Source organism: Stomoxys calcitrans, chromosome 3, assembly GCF_963082655.1.
Source record: "Stomoxys calcitrans chromosome 3, idStoCalc2.1, whole genome shotgun sequence".
NCBI lineage: Eukaryota > Metazoa > Arthropoda > Insecta > Diptera > Muscidae > Stomoxys > Stomoxys calcitrans.
The window spans coordinates 187477709-187494648 of record NC_081554.1 but is presented as its reverse complement, the minus strand read 5'-3'; the positions used below and the strand labels follow the sequence as shown (position 1 = coordinate 187494648).

At 37.8% G+C, this 16940-nt stretch overlaps 1 protein-coding gene across 2 annotated transcripts in view; it reads right to left on the bottom strand.

Moving 5' to 3' along the window:
* The window catches only part of LOC106081392 (transmembrane protein 65), a 110984-nt gene that overhangs the window by 13006 nt on the left and 81038 nt on the right, over window positions 1-16940 (bottom strand). The window lies entirely within an intron of this gene.

The following is a 16940-nucleotide window of genomic DNA, read 5'->3' as shown; positions in this document are numbered from 1 at the left end:
TGAGAATGTGATGGCAGTTTTACTTGGTCTATAACTTTTAAAGATTTTTTATGTAAATGCTTCATCAAAATTGATTTACAAATTTTTTTCAACTTTTGTTCATAAAAATTTTGTAAAAATTTTATTTTTTATACAAAATTAATCAATTTTTTATTTCTATAAACATTTTTTTCAATGTTTAATTTTTATAGAAAATTTTGTCAAAATTTTATTTCTAAAGATTTTTTTTTAAATTTATTTAAAAGTTTGGTTTCTTTGAAAATTTTGTCAAAATTTTATTTTTTTATAAATTTTTTTAAAAATTGAGTTTCTATAGGAATTTTTATCAAAATTGAATTTCTATAGGAATTTTTATCATAATTGAGTTTCTAAAGGAATTTTTATCAAAATTTTATTCTTTTAGAAAATTTTGTCAAAATTTAATTTTTATAGGAAATTTTGTCAAAATTTTATTTTTATAGAAAATTTTGTCAAAATTTTATTTTTATAGAAAATTTTGCCAAAATTTTATTTTTATAGAAAATTTTGTCAAAATTTTATTTTTATAGAAAATTTTGTCAAAATTTTATTTTTATAGAAAATTTTGTCAAAATTTTATTTTTATAGAAAATTTTGTCAAAATTTTATTTTTATAGAAAATTTTGTCAAAATTTTATTTTTATAGAAAATTTTGTCAAAATTTTATTTTTATAGAAAATTTTGTCAAAATTAAATTTTTATAGAAAATTTGAATTTTTATAGAAAATTTTAATTTTTATAGAAATTTTAATTTTTATAGAAAATTTTGTCAAAATTGTGAAATTGTGGCACAAGGCACGCACAGGGGCATTTTATCACCTCTCGTATAGGTAACCACCATGAAGGACCTATTACGGATGCTGACTGAGAAGGGCTACTGGGCTAGACCTAAGGGTCTCAATGTTAACCCAGAGAAGACTCAAATCTGCCTGTTCAGGAGGAAGATGGGCCCAACTCCATCTTCCTTCTGAACAGGCAGATGACGAACCACGTTTCCCCAATAGAACGATTACGATATCTGACAAGGCCACGTTCAGGAGCATTCCGAGAAGGCTCAAATATGTTGGGCACTATGTAGGCGTGCCGTAGACTGGCAATGGTGCCTAAATCCGAGGATAGTGCACTGGCTCTTCAGGAGCGTGATTAGACCGATACTTACTTACGCCTCAGTAATTTGGTAGACATCGAGGGAGAAAAAGTGAAACGTAAGGATAATACGACAGGCTCAGAGAACATGTTTTCTTGGCATAGGCATAGTGATGTGGACCACGCCCACTACGGCACTGGAGACTATTTTAGATATCCGACCCATAGACATACATAGATTAAAATCGAGGCAGCTATGAGACTTAAGGCGATAGAAGAATGGATTGAGGATTGAAGCAGTTCAGACCATGGCGGTATAATCGAGGCGACGATAGGAAACCTGGAAGGAATGGAAGAGGTTTCGATTGGATACTTGAGGTCGAGGGCATTGCAGGCAGCTGCACAGTCTTGGATTGACGGAACTCTAGTATTGCCATCTGGAAGATTATGTTACACGGATGGATCAAAGCTAGAGGACAGAGTGGGCCTGAAGGTCTACATTGAGAACCCAGGGACTGAAATTTACTTTAGACTGCCTGACCATAAATAGGTCCTGCAGGCGGAGATCCGAGCGATCACGGAATGCGTGAGGTAGTGTGGTGTTAACGCGAGGACGTCGAGTATGACTGTAAACAGGTCATAAGGGCAATAAAGGACGGTAAGATCATGAACAGTCTTGGAATGTAAGAAGGAGATTAACGCCTTCTCTGAGGATGGCAAGATCCGCATCGTTTGGGTGCCGGGCCATTGCGGAGTAAGCATACGATTTGGCAGTGAAGGCCAGAGAACTGCCCTCAATAAACTTGGCTAACCCGAATCCTTTCAGGTTGACGAAGTTCGAGTTAAAAGCTCAGGCAACGAAGGCGCATGTAACCCTGTGGAACAGCGAAACGGTCGGTAGGACGGCGAAAATCCTATGGGGGGGATTCAGATCGTGAGAAGACGGGGTTATTACTGAAAGGATGTAAGAATGAGGTCAGTATAGCTATCGGTATCATAACGGGACACGTAGGACTGTGAGCTCACTTATGTAAAATCGGTACTGCATGTGATAGCATGTGTAGGGCATGCGGGGACGATAATGACACGTTGGGGCATTTCCAAGTCATTGCCCGGGTTTTGTGGCTAACAAATTCTGGCACTTGGATGGAGTCCGTCTGTCGAAAGCTCGCTATCTTTCGAAGGTGTAAAGCTAGGCGCTTGAAATTTTGCATAAACATATCCTATTAGTGTAGGTCGGTTGGGATTGTAAATGGGCCAAATCGGTCTATGTTTTGATATAGCTGCTATATAAACCGATCTTGGGTCTTGACTCCGTGAGCATCTAGAGGGCGCAATTCTCATTCGATTTGGCTGAAATTTTGCAAGAAGTGTTTTGGTATCACTGGCAACAACTGTGCTAAGTATGGTTTAAATTGGTTCATAATCTGATATAGCTGCCATATAAACCGTTCTTGGGTCTTGACTTCTTGAGCCACTAGAGGGCGCAACTCTCATCCGATTTTCCTAAAATTTTGCATGAAATGTTTTATTATGACTTCCAACGATGCTGACAAGTATGGTTGAAATCGGTCAATAACCTAATATAGCTGCCATATAAACCGATTTTGGATCTTGATTTCTTGAGCCAATAGAGGGCGCAATTCTTATCAAATTTGGCTGAAAATTTGCACGTGGTGTTTTGGTATCACTTCCAATAACTGTGCTAAGTATGGCTCAAGTCGGTTCATAACCTGATATAGCTGTCATATAAACCGATCTTGGGTCTTGGCTTCTTGAGCCACTAGATGGCGCAAATCTTATCCGATTTGGCTGAAATTTAGCATGAAGTATTTTGTTATGACTTCCAATAACTGCGATAAATATGGATCAAATCGGTACATAACCTAATGTAGCTGCCATATAAACCGTACTGGGATCTTGACTTCTTAAGCCTCTTGTGGGGGCAATTCTTATTTTTACTGAAATTTTGTACAACGTCTTCTCCCATGACCTTCAATATACGTGTCTAATTTGGTCTTAATCAATCTATAGCCTCATACAGCTCCCACTTGATCAGATCTTCCGATTATGCTTCTTGAGCCCCTACAAGGCGCAATTCTTTTGCGAATGGACTGAAATACACAAAACACAATGACTTCTACAATGTTCAGCATTCAATTCATTTATGGTCCGAATCGGACTATAATCTGACAAAGCTCCAATAGCATAACAGTTCATATTCAATATTCTTGCGCAAAGAACTCGACAAATGCGATCCATGGTGGAGGGTACATAAGATTCGGCCCGGCCGAACTTAGCACGCTCTTACTTGTTTTGGTCTTAAAATTTTATTGAGATTCCATAGCAGGAGTATTTTCCGGCTTTGGACCATTGTTTAATGCTTTCACAGAATAGAATAGCAAAAAACATTAAACAGTCAGAAAAAAAATTTTATTTTTATAGAATTTTTTGTAAAAATGCCAAGAAAAAAAGTTTATTTCCATAAAAATTTAGTCAAAAACGTCTCAATGGGCCGGACTGGTCTGTGTGTGAACTCAACTTTCAGGGTAGGCTATCCATTCCATCTAAACGTACTTCAGTTTTCCAGTTTTCACTTACAAGCACATAATGGGGGTAAAATTTCACAATCTTACAGACAAATGGTTTTCCACTTAAACGCGAAACTTGGAGAGATTAAGTCTCTCAGCGACTATGAAACACCGCATAGCCCTATTTTGTTGAAGGTCTTATAATCATTTTAAACAGTCCAGTCTTTTGAAATTTATCTTCCTTTATTTGTATTTGTTTTTCATTTCAAAAAAAAAATTTTATTTATGTAGATAAACCTCTGATGTTAAATAATTCTCTTTGACTTGTAATGTAATGTAACAATTATGTCAACTTTATTTGTAAATCTCAAGATTCAGTTTTGTTTTGTGTGCTGCAATATGTGTGTGTATGTGTGTCTGTGTGTGTACATTGCGTTTGCTTTTGTTTTTTCTCTCCACTTTTGTAGTACTGTTTCATGACTTTAACACTTGACAACTTCCTTGGTTAGTGGCATCACTCTTCCGCTCACTCACATTTTCAATCACCTTCTCTCTCTCCCTCTCTTTCACTCTCTCTTGTATCCATGCTGTTAGTTAAGCATTCAACCTACCTCAACAGAAATTGTACTTGCATGGCTATGCATAATAGCAGAGAATATAAAAAATAAGAACCCTAGAATTTTTTATTTATACGATGACAAAGTAGCACGAAAATAAAATATTTACATGACATTTTAAAAGTTTATGTTTTTCATCATTATAGTTTATGTACTATGGATGTACAAGAACAATAAAAAGGAAGATAGTCAAAATTACCAAAAGAACTTTGAGCAGGAAAAATAAATGTACCTTGTAATTTTACACGTCAATGTTTTACAATTTATTGTGCTCTTAAAGTAAATTGGGGTAATTTCTCCCAAATGCAGGGAAATAGGATATAAAAGGCCATACATGTAAGGAAAATTTCAACAAAAATTTTGTAGGATAAATTTTTTTGAGAAAATTTTGTATGATACAATATTTTGGCAAAATTTTATATAATAAACATTTTTTTTCAAAATTTTGTATGATAAAATTTTTTGACAAAATTTTGTATGAAATTGTCCAAAAAAATGTCTATGAAAAAAAAAATGTTAAAAAATTTCCTATATATATAATTTAATATAATAATAAAATTTTTTTTTTCCCATAAAATTCCAAAGGACCACAATATGTTACTAACTCGTTTACCTGCTGCATACTGTATATTTCCCATGCAAGGACTTATTTGGCATGTGTTTGTGTGTTTAATCCCCAACATAATGTTTTTATTTGTAAATCCCTAAAGTAACGGTACATGGTTCATGGGTCCACCATTGCGCTGTGATCTCCTTAATTCGCAGCCAAACAAATTTTCATGTTAATGCCAAGCTCATACCAATTGCATACATTATTCTCTTTGTTTGCAAGCATTTAAGCTGATCCCTACTTTGGGAGAATATGGTGGTTTTTTGTCATAAATTACTTAATTGTGGGCAGCATATGACGACGATGAACTCCTTGGGGGGTCGTGGGTTTGAATCGTCACAATGAGTGAAGTCCTAGAATCTAATTTTTTCTTTCCTCCTAAATGCAAATATGTATACACATACACACACACAACACATGTTTTATTAAACGCTTTAGTGTTTTTCATGCCAAAGTCTATAAAAGCCATAGGCCAAAGGTCGTTGCGCTTGAGAAAACAGCAAAGAAAATGTGTCGTTTGCCCCATATTTGATAATCACAAAAATTGAAAGAGACTTTCGTAATAGGTTTAAACTTTCGTTTTATGTTTTATACCAACTTTTTTCTGTCCTTTTCTCTGTCCTTTGAAGTTTTCATCTATTTGACTTTCTTACTTGCTGGGACCAAAAAAGTGTACAACATTACTTAAGTCTACTCACAATACCCAAAGGCTTGTCCGTAGTGTGCCTTACACATTGTTGTCATTGTGTCTGTGTGTGTATGTTAATAATGTTTATTGGCAGAGTGTCCATGTAAGTTAGCCTCTCTCTGATATTCTTTACTATCATGGCATAATGCCCAAGTGTACTCTTGCCGAAGCTAGTGCCAGTGACATAAAAAAGGCAGAGCAGAAACTGTATCGTCTTATCTCTTTTTTACACAGACATTGATGTATGAGTTCTTTATAGTGATGTGTCTTTAAAGGCGACCGTGAATAAGGGAATCCATTTTTGTTTTGATTTTTAAAGTGTTAAAAGGTCATTAGAAAAAAAGGTAACAATAAAATACGAAAAATATTAGAAGATTTTTATTTCATAAAAACTTTACTCAAAATTTTATAAAAATTTTTCTCTGAACATTTCGAAACTTTCTCAAAATGTTATTTCTTCATATAATCGTGCATTTTAGACGAGCTGAATGACCAATCGAATGTTAAACAAGTAAATGAGTGGTAAGTTTGAACTGTCCGAATCTTGAAAACCCACCACCATGGATTCTACTAAAATGTTTTACAAAATGCGTCGACCCGAAAGGCTTCGGGTTAACCAAGTCTATTTACGGCAGTCCTCTGGCCTTCACCGCAAAATCGTCTGCCCTTTCATTCTTCCTTTCTCCGTTATGGCCCGGCGCATAAACAATGCTGGATTTTTCCATTGTCAGAGAAGGCGTTAATCTCCTTCTTACACTGCAAGACTGTTCGTGACCTTACCGTCCTGCTTGTTATTGCCCTTATGGCAATTTTACTGTCAGTAAAGATGCTCACACTCGACGTCCTCGCGTTAGCACCACACCACCTCACGCATTCCGTGACGTCCTGATCTCCGCCTGTGGGACCATATTATAGTCAGGCAGTCTAAAACAGATTTCAGTCTCTGGGTTCCTCAATATAGACCCCCAGGCCCACTCTGTTATTGCCCTTATGGCAATTTTACTATCAGTATAGATGTTTACACTCGACGTCCTTGCGTTAGCACCACACCACCTCACGCATTCCGTGATCGCCCTGATCTCCGCCTGTGGGACCATATTATGGTCAGGCAGTCTCCCCCAGGTCCACTTTGTTTTCCAGCTTTGATCCATCCGTGTTACATAATCTTCCAGATGGCAATACTAGGATTCCGTCAATCCAAGACTGTGCCGCTGACAGCAGTGCCTCGCACTTGACCTCAAGGTTCATCTCAGGTATCCGATCGGAATCCTCTTCCAATCTTTCCAGGTTTCGTCGTCTCGATTATATCACGATGGAATGAGCTGCCCCCATCCACAATCCATTCTACCATCGGCTTAAGTTTCATAGCTGCAGTGGCTGCCTCACACTTAATCTGTATGTCAATGGGTCGGATATCTAGAATAGTCTCCAGAGCCCTAGTGGGCGTGGTCCTCATCGCTTCGCCTATGCCAAGACAACATGTTCTCTGAACCTGTTGTATGGTCCTTATGTCCACCAAACTACTGAAGCGTAAGTAAGTACTGGTCTAATCACGCTCCTGTAGAGCCAGTGGACTATCCTCGGATTTCGAGCCAACGGCCCGTCTACATAGTACCCAACATTTGTGAGCCTTCTCAGTACGCTCCAGAATGTGACACTTCCAATTCAGCTTCCTGTCCAAGATCACACCTAAGTATTTGCCCTTGTCAGATATCGAAATCGTCTTATTGAGGCAACCTGGTGCGTTAAATTGGCCCACCTTCGTCTTCCTTGTGAGTAGGCATATTTCAGTCTTCTTTGGGTTAACATTGAGACTTCTGGGTCTAGCCGTATGACATATGCAAGACACTTTCGGCCCTTCTTTATAGATTGTTCGGATCTTTACCCATTAGAAGTATTATAACGTGGTCTGCTACGCAGACGGGTCATTTTTGGTGGTCACCAATAGGAGTGGCGATAAAATGCCCCCCCTGTGGCGTGCCTTGTGCCACTTTCTCCCTTATATTTATGCCATGGGATACACAATTTATCCACCTGTTCCTTAGCATATGGTTTATCCAGTTTCTAAGGTCCCGCTCCACCCGGTACTGGTCTAAGTTTTGCATCAGTGTGTCGGTCCGTACATTGTTAAAAGCCCCCTCGATGTCAATGCATACCGCCTGGAACTACGTTTTGGCATTGAAGATTTATTCTATTTTATGCACAACTTCGTGCAGGGCAGTCTCCACCGACCTTCCCTTGACAAAGGCGTACTGTTTGTATTTGAGCAGTTCGCTGGATGTCCTACTCTTTATCATGGTGTCCACAATACGTTCCATGGTTTTGAGTAGAAAGAACGTAAGGCTTATGGGTCTGTAGGCTTTTGGTGGCGCATAACTTGCCTCGCCGCGTTTGGGTATAAACTCCACCCTTGCCTTTTGCCATTCTTTCAGAGTATATGCAGTCCTAGGCACGCTGTGAAAATGTTGGCCAGATGAGGCGCCAGATAGTCTGCCTCTTGAAGCTCCTCAAGGATTCCTTCACCATAAATTTCGTAATTATAAAGCTTCGATCAACGTCATTATTTCAAGATTCCGGTGTCTACGTGAGTCCCGTCATATCCTGTAAATAATGGGTTTCCATCAAAAGCCTCAACATGTCCTCCATTGTCTCTGCACTCATTCCTATGTCATCTACAAAAGTTCAAGTTTGTACATGGGTTTTTGAGAGACACTTTTTTATCTTGGCGGCGTCCTTAACGCTATCGACCTGTTTGCAGAAAAGCTTCCAGGAGGCACGTTTTGCCGCTCTAGTAATCTTATTGTATACCTTGAGCCGTATGTAATACACATCTCAATAAACTTCCGCTTTTTTTACGACGTGCTTTATTAAAAAGTCTGTGGACCTCTTTCCCAATATTGCGAATCGCCCCGGTCATCCAGGGTTTTTCTTGGGCTGATTTTCTTTTCCGATGTGTAAGATTTATTTTTATAGAAAATTTTGTCCAAGTTTTAATTTTATAGAAGATGTAATATTTCTAATGTAAATCGCTTTTTCTGATTGGATTCTTGTGCTAGTATGTCTACGTCTATAAAATTTCGTGTATGCCCTGTTAAAGTGCAATGTGTTGCAAGTGCAGTTTTTTGTTCTAAAGGTTTGTCTTTCATTTTCTGGTCAGATTTGTGGGATGATAATCTTGTCTTTAATTTCGTTTAAGTTGTTCCTACATTTGTCATTTGACATAAATTAGTTTTATCCCCGTTACATTTAATCTTATAAACTTTTGGGTTGCCCAAAAAGTAATTGCGGATTTTTCATATAGTCGGCTTTGACAAATTTTTTCACAGCTTGTGACTCTGTAATTGCCTTCTTTCTTTTGTCAGTTATCAGCTGTTACTTTTAGCTTGCTTTAGAAAAAAAGTGTAAAAAAAGTATATTTGATTAAAGTTCATTCTAAGTTTTATTAAAAATTCATTTACTTTCTTTTAAAAAATCCGCAATTACTTTTTGGGCAACCCAATACATTCGATTTGTCGTCCTTTTTCATCCTTGATTTAGTCCTGCTGAATATACTATTTAATGTGTTGGGGCTTTTTAAAGCAAGCTGGTATTTTTCTTTTGTATATTGGGTTGCCCAAAAAGTAATTGCGGATTTTTTAAAAGAAAGTAAATGCATTTTTAATAAAACTTAGAATGAACTTTATACAAATATACTTTTTTTACACTTTTTTTCTAAAGCAAGATAAAAGTAACAGCTGATAACTATCAGAAGAAAGAATGCAATTACAGAGTCACAAGCTGTGAAAAAATTTGTCAACGCCGACTATATGAAAAATCCGCAATTACTTTTTGGGCAACCCAATATATTGGAATTGGTAAGCCTCTCTGAAAACCCTGAATTATACGCCGTTTTGTTGATGATTTTTGGGGGTTGGTTCAATTTCGTTGTTTGCTGTTCTATTCTTGACGAATTTTTTAAGGTCCTTAATAGCTTTGCTTGGAAAATCATTTAATCGAAGTATTTGTTGAATTTTCCTTTCGTTTTCTTGATGATATATTTTGTCACTGATTTTTAGTACTCTGTCGATGAAATTATTGTAGTAGCCGTATTTATATTTATACCCTCCACCATAGGATTAATTTCGTCATTCTGTTTGTAATTACAATACTCAAAATATTCGTCTGAGACCCCATAAAGTATATATATTCTTGATCGTCGCGGCAGTTTATGTCGATCTAGCCATGTCCGTCTAGCGTCTGTCCGTCCGTCCGTCCGTCTGTCCGTCCGTCTGTCCGTCCGTCCGTCCGTCTGTCTGTCGAAAGCACGCTAACTTCCGAAGGAGTAAAGCTAGCCGCTTGAAATTTTCCACAAATACTTCTTATTAGTGTAGGTCGGTTGGTATTGTAAATGGGCCATATCGGTCCATGTTTTGATATATCTGCCATATAAACCGATCTTAGGTCTTGACTTCTTGAGCCTCTAGAGTGCGCAATTCTTATCCGATTGGAATGAAATTTCGCACGACGTGTTTTGTTATGATATCCAATAACTGTGCCAAGTATGGTTCAAATCGGTTCATAAGCTGATATAACTGTCATATAAACAGATATGGGGACTTGACTACTTGAGCTTCTAGAGGGCGCAATTCTTATCTGATTTGAATGAATTTTGGCACGACGTGTTTTGTTATGATATACAACAACTGTACCAAGTATGGATCAAATCGTTCCATAACCTGATATAGCTGCCATATAAACCGGGTTTTGACTTCTTGAGCCTCTAGAGGGCACAATTCTCATCCGATTTGAATGAATTTTGGCACAACGTGTTTTGTTATGATATCCAACAACTGTACCAAGTATGGATCAAATCGGTCCATAATCTGATATAGCTGTCATATAAACCGATCTTGGGTCTTGACTTCTTGAGCCTCTAGAGTGCGCAATTCTTATCCGATTGGAATGAAATTTTGCACGACGAGTTTTGTTATGATATCCAACAACTGTGCCAAGTATGGTTCAAATCGGTTCATAAGCTGATATAACTGTCATATAAACAGATATGGGGACTTGACTACTTGAGCTTCTAGAGGGCGCTATTCCTATCCGATTTCGATGAAATTTTGCATGACGTATTTTATTAATACTTTCAACTACTGTGTCAAATAAGGTTCAAATCGGTTCATAACCTGATATAAAGGGTGATTTTTTGAGGTTAGGATTTTCATGCATTAGTATTTGACAGATCACGTGGGATTTCAGACATGGTGTCAAAGAGAAAGATGCTCAGTATGCTTTGACATTTCATCATGAATAGACTTACTAACGAGCAACGCTTGCAAATCATTGAATTTTATTACCAAAATCAGTGTTCGGTTCGAAATGTGTTCATTCACCGTAACGTTGCGTCCAAGAGCATCTTTGAAAAAATACGGTCCAATGATTCCACCAGCGTACAAACCACACCAAACAGTACATTTTTCGAGATGCATGGGCAGTTCTTGAACGGCTTCTGGTTGCTCTTCACTCCAAATGCGGCAATTTTGCTTATTTACGTAGCCATTCAACCAGAAATGAGCCTCATCGCTGAACAAAATTTTTGGCAAAATTTGAACACATTTCGAACCGAACACTGATTTTGGTAATAAAATTCAATGATTTGCAAGCGTTGCTCGTTAGTAAGTCTATTCATGATGAAATGTCAAAGCATACTGAGCATCTTTCTCTTTGACACCATGTCTGAAATCCCACGTGATCTGTCAAATACTAATGCATGAAAATCCTAAACTCAAAAAAATCACCCTTTAGCTGTCATATAAACCGATCTGGGATCTTGACTTCTTGAGCCTGTAGAGGTCGCAATTATTATCCGATTTGCCTGAAATTTTGTACGACGGATTCTCTCATGACCATCAACATATGTGTTTATTATGGTCTGAATCGGTCTATAGCCTGATACAGCTCCCATATAAATCGATCTCTCTATTTTACTTCTTGAGCCCCCAAAGGGCGTAATTCTTATTAGAATTGGCTGACATTTTACACAGGTCTCCAACATATAATTTAATTGTGGTCCAAACCGGACCATATCTTGATATCGCAAATCTTTTCTTATATCCTGTTTTGCCTAAGAAGAGATGCCGGGAAAAGAACTCGACAAATGCGATCCATGGTGGAGGGTATATAAGATTCGGCCCGGCCGAAAATGCATTTACTTTCTTTTAAAAAATCCGCAATTACTTTTTGGGCAACCCAATATAATTTTTTTTCAAAATTTCTGTCCCATAGCAAATGTTGTATTTTTTTGTTTTGGTTAATTTATTTTTTCAAAATATTTATAAAATTTTATTTCTGTAAATTTAATATCCATGCGGAATGACGCACATCTTACAGCACATTAGCAGTATGGCTATATTGGATGGATAAACATCATCGTTTACAATTGCTATAACTTTTAATTTCATGCCAGCTTCACTTTGGCCTTCTCAGTTTACTTTTCTAAGCAAACATTTAATGGTTATTGAAACAAGCAATTAACTGAAATTAATTTAATAGAGAAACTTTTTCTCCTTATGTAAACTAATGGAGCGAGACCCAATCAAGAACAGACAAAGGCACAAAACTTTTCAATTTAAGTTGCCATCTACCTGGAGGGTGGAAAATAAAGAGTATTTAAAAAAAAAAACCGAAAATAAAAATCAGGTGTTTTAACATTGTGTTGGAGGAAAATCTCAAACACAGGCATTAATTTTTATGATGGCACTGTAATTTGTGCTCCCCCACATTTTCAAAACGCCCTCTTTTGGTGCCGTATGTCTGTTTTGGTTTTGCCTTGAGGAGCACAGCTGCATGGAGTTTGCAAGTTCCTCTTTTACAGTCAACAAAAGTTTTAACGGCTCTTTTCTGGGTTATAGCGGTTTTGGGTGATGACGATGCCGCCTTTTTGGGGTTTTATGCCAATTTGGTCTTTCTTCTGGCCATATTGAAATGAGCAAAACGGAAATCATGAAGACAATGCTACTCGACAACCATTGAATGATTAAGGGAACCAACTTAAAGGAAATATTGCAAGCCATTGAAGAACTCTTGAATATTTGAAAATATTTTGTAAGAACCAAAAAAAAAAAAAAAACGTATATAAGCTGAATTTAAGTTTCCTCCTGTTCCTTAATGGAATGTGCACGGGCAAATTTGCATTTGAATTTTAGGTGTTTTATATACAAGCAAGCACATTAAAATAAATTTGAAAGGCATACAACAAAAAAAAGAGTTTAAAAAAAATTATCAATTATGCAGCGGAAGGACGGACAATAAATTTGTTATAGTACTCGCAATATTGCTTTGTTTAATGTTTCTATTATTAATATTGTTTTCTATGAAAAGTCGACTTTCAATACATATTTACATATGCCTAACTTATATTTAAGTGTTAATGAGGGTCACACAAACAGTAGTGCTGGCAGTTTAGAAAAATAATTATTTATGCAACGGAAGGACGGACAATACATATGCCATGGAGCTCGTAATAGAATTAAATTTTAAATTTGTCTTGCTAATATCATATTCGATGAAAAGTCCACTTTTTATATTTATACCAGCTGAACCGGGCCCGCTCCGCTGCGCCTTATCCTTTAAATATTTATTTTCGACAATTAAAGAGCTTTTAGTGAAATAGTTTGAATTTGGATGTTAGGTGTACCTTATTCTTAAGAGACTTTATTTGAGCCCGATATTCTCATGGGGATTATGGGACTTAGAATGTTTAGGGGGTGGTGTGGACCCCCAGAAACGCGTAAATGGGTATACATTTCGTGATCTACTGCCAAATAACTTTCATTTGAGTCTCATATTGCCTTGACTGGTAAATATGTATGTCCGATTTATGGGTGTTTTCGGGGTAAGTTGGCCCCCAGATACTTGGCTCTGAAAAGAATATCCGCATCGTGCTCTTCTCTCAAATACCATTTATTTCAACCCTATATAGCCATTGGTTAGAGGGAAGTTTATGGGATGAGGCGTACCCCAATCACTTGGCTCTAAAATTGGTTATCATATTTGTTTTCTAATCTCAAATACCTATCATTTGGTGGGTAAATTTGTACTCTTGGGGAACGGGGCGGTGGCCCAAATATTGTACATTGTCCACATTTGGATATCATATTCGTATTCTACTCCCAAATACCTTTACATGAGCCCCATATTACGATGGTTCATAAATAATTGCTGTTTGTGGGGTGTTTTTGCGAAGGGGTAGACCCCCAGAAAATTTGTCCCGAAAATGGGTATCAATTTCGTGCTCTACTCCCCGTTACTTTTCATTGGAGCCGCACATTAACCTGGTCAGTAAATATGTCCGATTTAGGTGTGTTTTGGGAAGTGGAAATGTCCCCCAAACACTAAGCGCTGAAAATAAATCTACTCTGCTCTACTTTCAATATCATTAATTTGAACCCCATATTGCCAATGGACTCAAAGTTGAATAACAAATTCGTTTTCTAATCTCAAATTATTATTGCAAAAGTCAGCATATATGACCGCTTTGTGGAGAGCTCCACTTTCTTTAAGACCCAAATTTCCATGGTGAGCAAATACGTTCTATTTGGGGGTTGTTATGGGGGTGGGACGTCCCCTAGACAGTGAGTCCCGAATGTTGATATCAGATTTGTTGTCTACTTCAAAATACCTTTCATTTGCGCCCCATATTTGCATAGTCTAATAATAGTGCAAACCTATCCGGTTTGGGGGGTGTTCTGGGGCGGCCATTCAGTGACTTTCTCTGAAAATATATATCAGCTTGGTATTCTACTCTAAAGTTAACTCTTATTGGAGCCCCATATTGTCAGCAAATATCTCCTATTTGGATGGTGTTATGGGATGGGTTGGACCCATAGAAACTTTTTCCCGAATATTGATACCAGATTCGTGGGGTACTTTCAAAGACCTTTCATTTGAGCCCCATATTGCTATGTACGTAAATATGTGCTCTTTGGGGGTGTTTTTGGGAAGGGTTGGCCCCCAAAACACTTGTTTCCATATTTGGATATCATATTCCTATTCTACACTAAAATACCTTCAATTTGAGCCCCATATTGCGATGGTCAGTAAATAAGTCCTGTTTGGGGGTGTTTTTAGGGAGGGGCGGCCCCCCAACGCTTGGTCGCACATTTTGATATCAGATTCGTATTCTACTCGTAAATACCTTTCATTTGAGTCCCATTTTGCCATGGTCGGTAAATATGTTCGATTTAGGGGTGTTTTGGGGGTTGGGGTGGACCCCCAAACGCTTAGTCCGACAATTGGATATCTGATACGTTTTCTAATCTTAAATACCTTTCACTTGAGTCCCATATTGTCGTGGTTGGTCTATATATATAATTTGGTAAGTTTTGGGGATGGGGCGGCCCCCCTAAGTACCCCATCCGAAATTTGGATACCAGATTTTTGTATTTAGGTTACTATAAGAGAGCATACAAAATTTGGGTTAAATCACACAACCCATTTCCGAGATCTGGCGTTTCTAAAAATTAAGGTTAGGGGTAGGGTTCTAAGACGATTTAACGATGCCCGTGTGTCTGTCCGTGTATCTGTCTGTCCGTCCGTCTGTTGTAATTACTCTACAGCCTTCAAAAATTGTGCTATTGAGCTGAGATTTGGTACTAATACGTCTTTTTGATGCACGCTGGTTAAATTCTGGAACGGGTCAAATCGAACCATATTTGGATATATCTTATATATAAAATTCAATTTGTGTTTGTTTGTTCCGTATAGAGTCAAAAACGGCTGAACCGATTACCTTGAAATTCTCACATATTGTGTAGGTTGGTCTGGAAGGAAACATAGGCTATATAATTTTTGGGTATCGGAAGGGGGACGGACCCTCCCCCTTATGTCAAAAACACAACCCAAAATCAAAAGTGGACTGATCGGGACAATATAGGTATAAAATGAAAGGTATTGGAGAATAGAATACGTATATGGTATTAATATTTGAGTCTAAGTACCCATGATATCGGGAGGGGGGCGCACCCTCCCCCTTACCCCAAAAGTACTAGCCAGAAATAAAAGTGTACCGATCGGGACAATATGGGATTCAAATGAAAGGTATCCAGGGGTAGAGTACAAATTTCATAATAAAAGTTGGGTCCAAGTACCTGGGGGGCCGAACCAGCCCCAAAACCCCCTAAAATAGGTTTATTTGACGATCATGACAATATGGGACTCAAATGAAAGGTATTCGGGAGAAGCTTACGAATATGGTCAGGAACTAGGAATAGGCTTTATAATTTATTGATAACGGAAGGGGGCGGACCCTTCCCCGTTATCCCAAAAAGACCACCCAAAATCAAAAGTGGACCGATAAGGACAATATGGGTATCAAATGAAAAGTAAGCGGGAGTAGATAACGAATCTGGCATACAAATTCATGTCGAAGTATAGAGTGTCACCCCAGCCCCACAAAAACGCCCAAAATGGGTACATTAACCAATGAGTGCTTTCCGATTCAAGTTTAAACCCAATGGTAAGGGACCTTTATTTATAGCCGAGTCCGAATGTCGTCGCGCAGTTCGACATCTCTTTGGGAAGCATTTTTTAAATGACCATCCATGGCGTTTTACATCGCAAATGTCGCCAACATTAAAAGGGGATAACCACCGCTGTTTTCGCCAGGATTCGAACGAGTTCAGCGTCATATGTAGCCTATGGTACGAATTCGATATCCACATTCAGGGCGAAGTGTCCTCACCCTAAAAAGATATTAGAGAGTTATAGAAGGCGCAGCGGAGCGGGCCTGGTTCGGCTAATCTGCTATATAGACCGAAATGTCCATAAATGCTTTAATTTTTATTCGATTTCGTTGAAATTTGAAACATTGGGTTACTTTAAGCCTCCCGACATATGAAATTTGATACAGTGAGTAGTTTTAGGCGTCCCAACGTAGGACCCATATATGGTTCAGATCGTACTATATTTAGATATAGCTGTCATTAAGGCCGATCTACTGATAAGGGGCTTGAAACCCATAAAAGCCTTATTTGTTGCCCGATGTCTCTGAAATTTGAAACAGAGAGTATTTTAAGACCTCCCAACATTCGACCCAAATATGGTCTAGATCTGACTTTATTAGGATATAGCTTCTATATAGACCGATCTCACGATAAAGGGTCTGAATTCCTATAAAAGTTTTATTTATTACCCGATATCGCTGAAATTTGAAAAAGTGGGTTACTTTAAGCCTCTCGACATCTGACCTTAATATGGTTCAGATCGGACTATATTTAGATATAGCTGCCATATAGACCGATTTTATTTATTACCAGATTTGGCTGAAATTTAAAACAGTGAGCAGTTTTAAGCCTCCCAACATAGGACCTAAATATGGTTTAGATCGGACTATATTTAGATATAGCTGC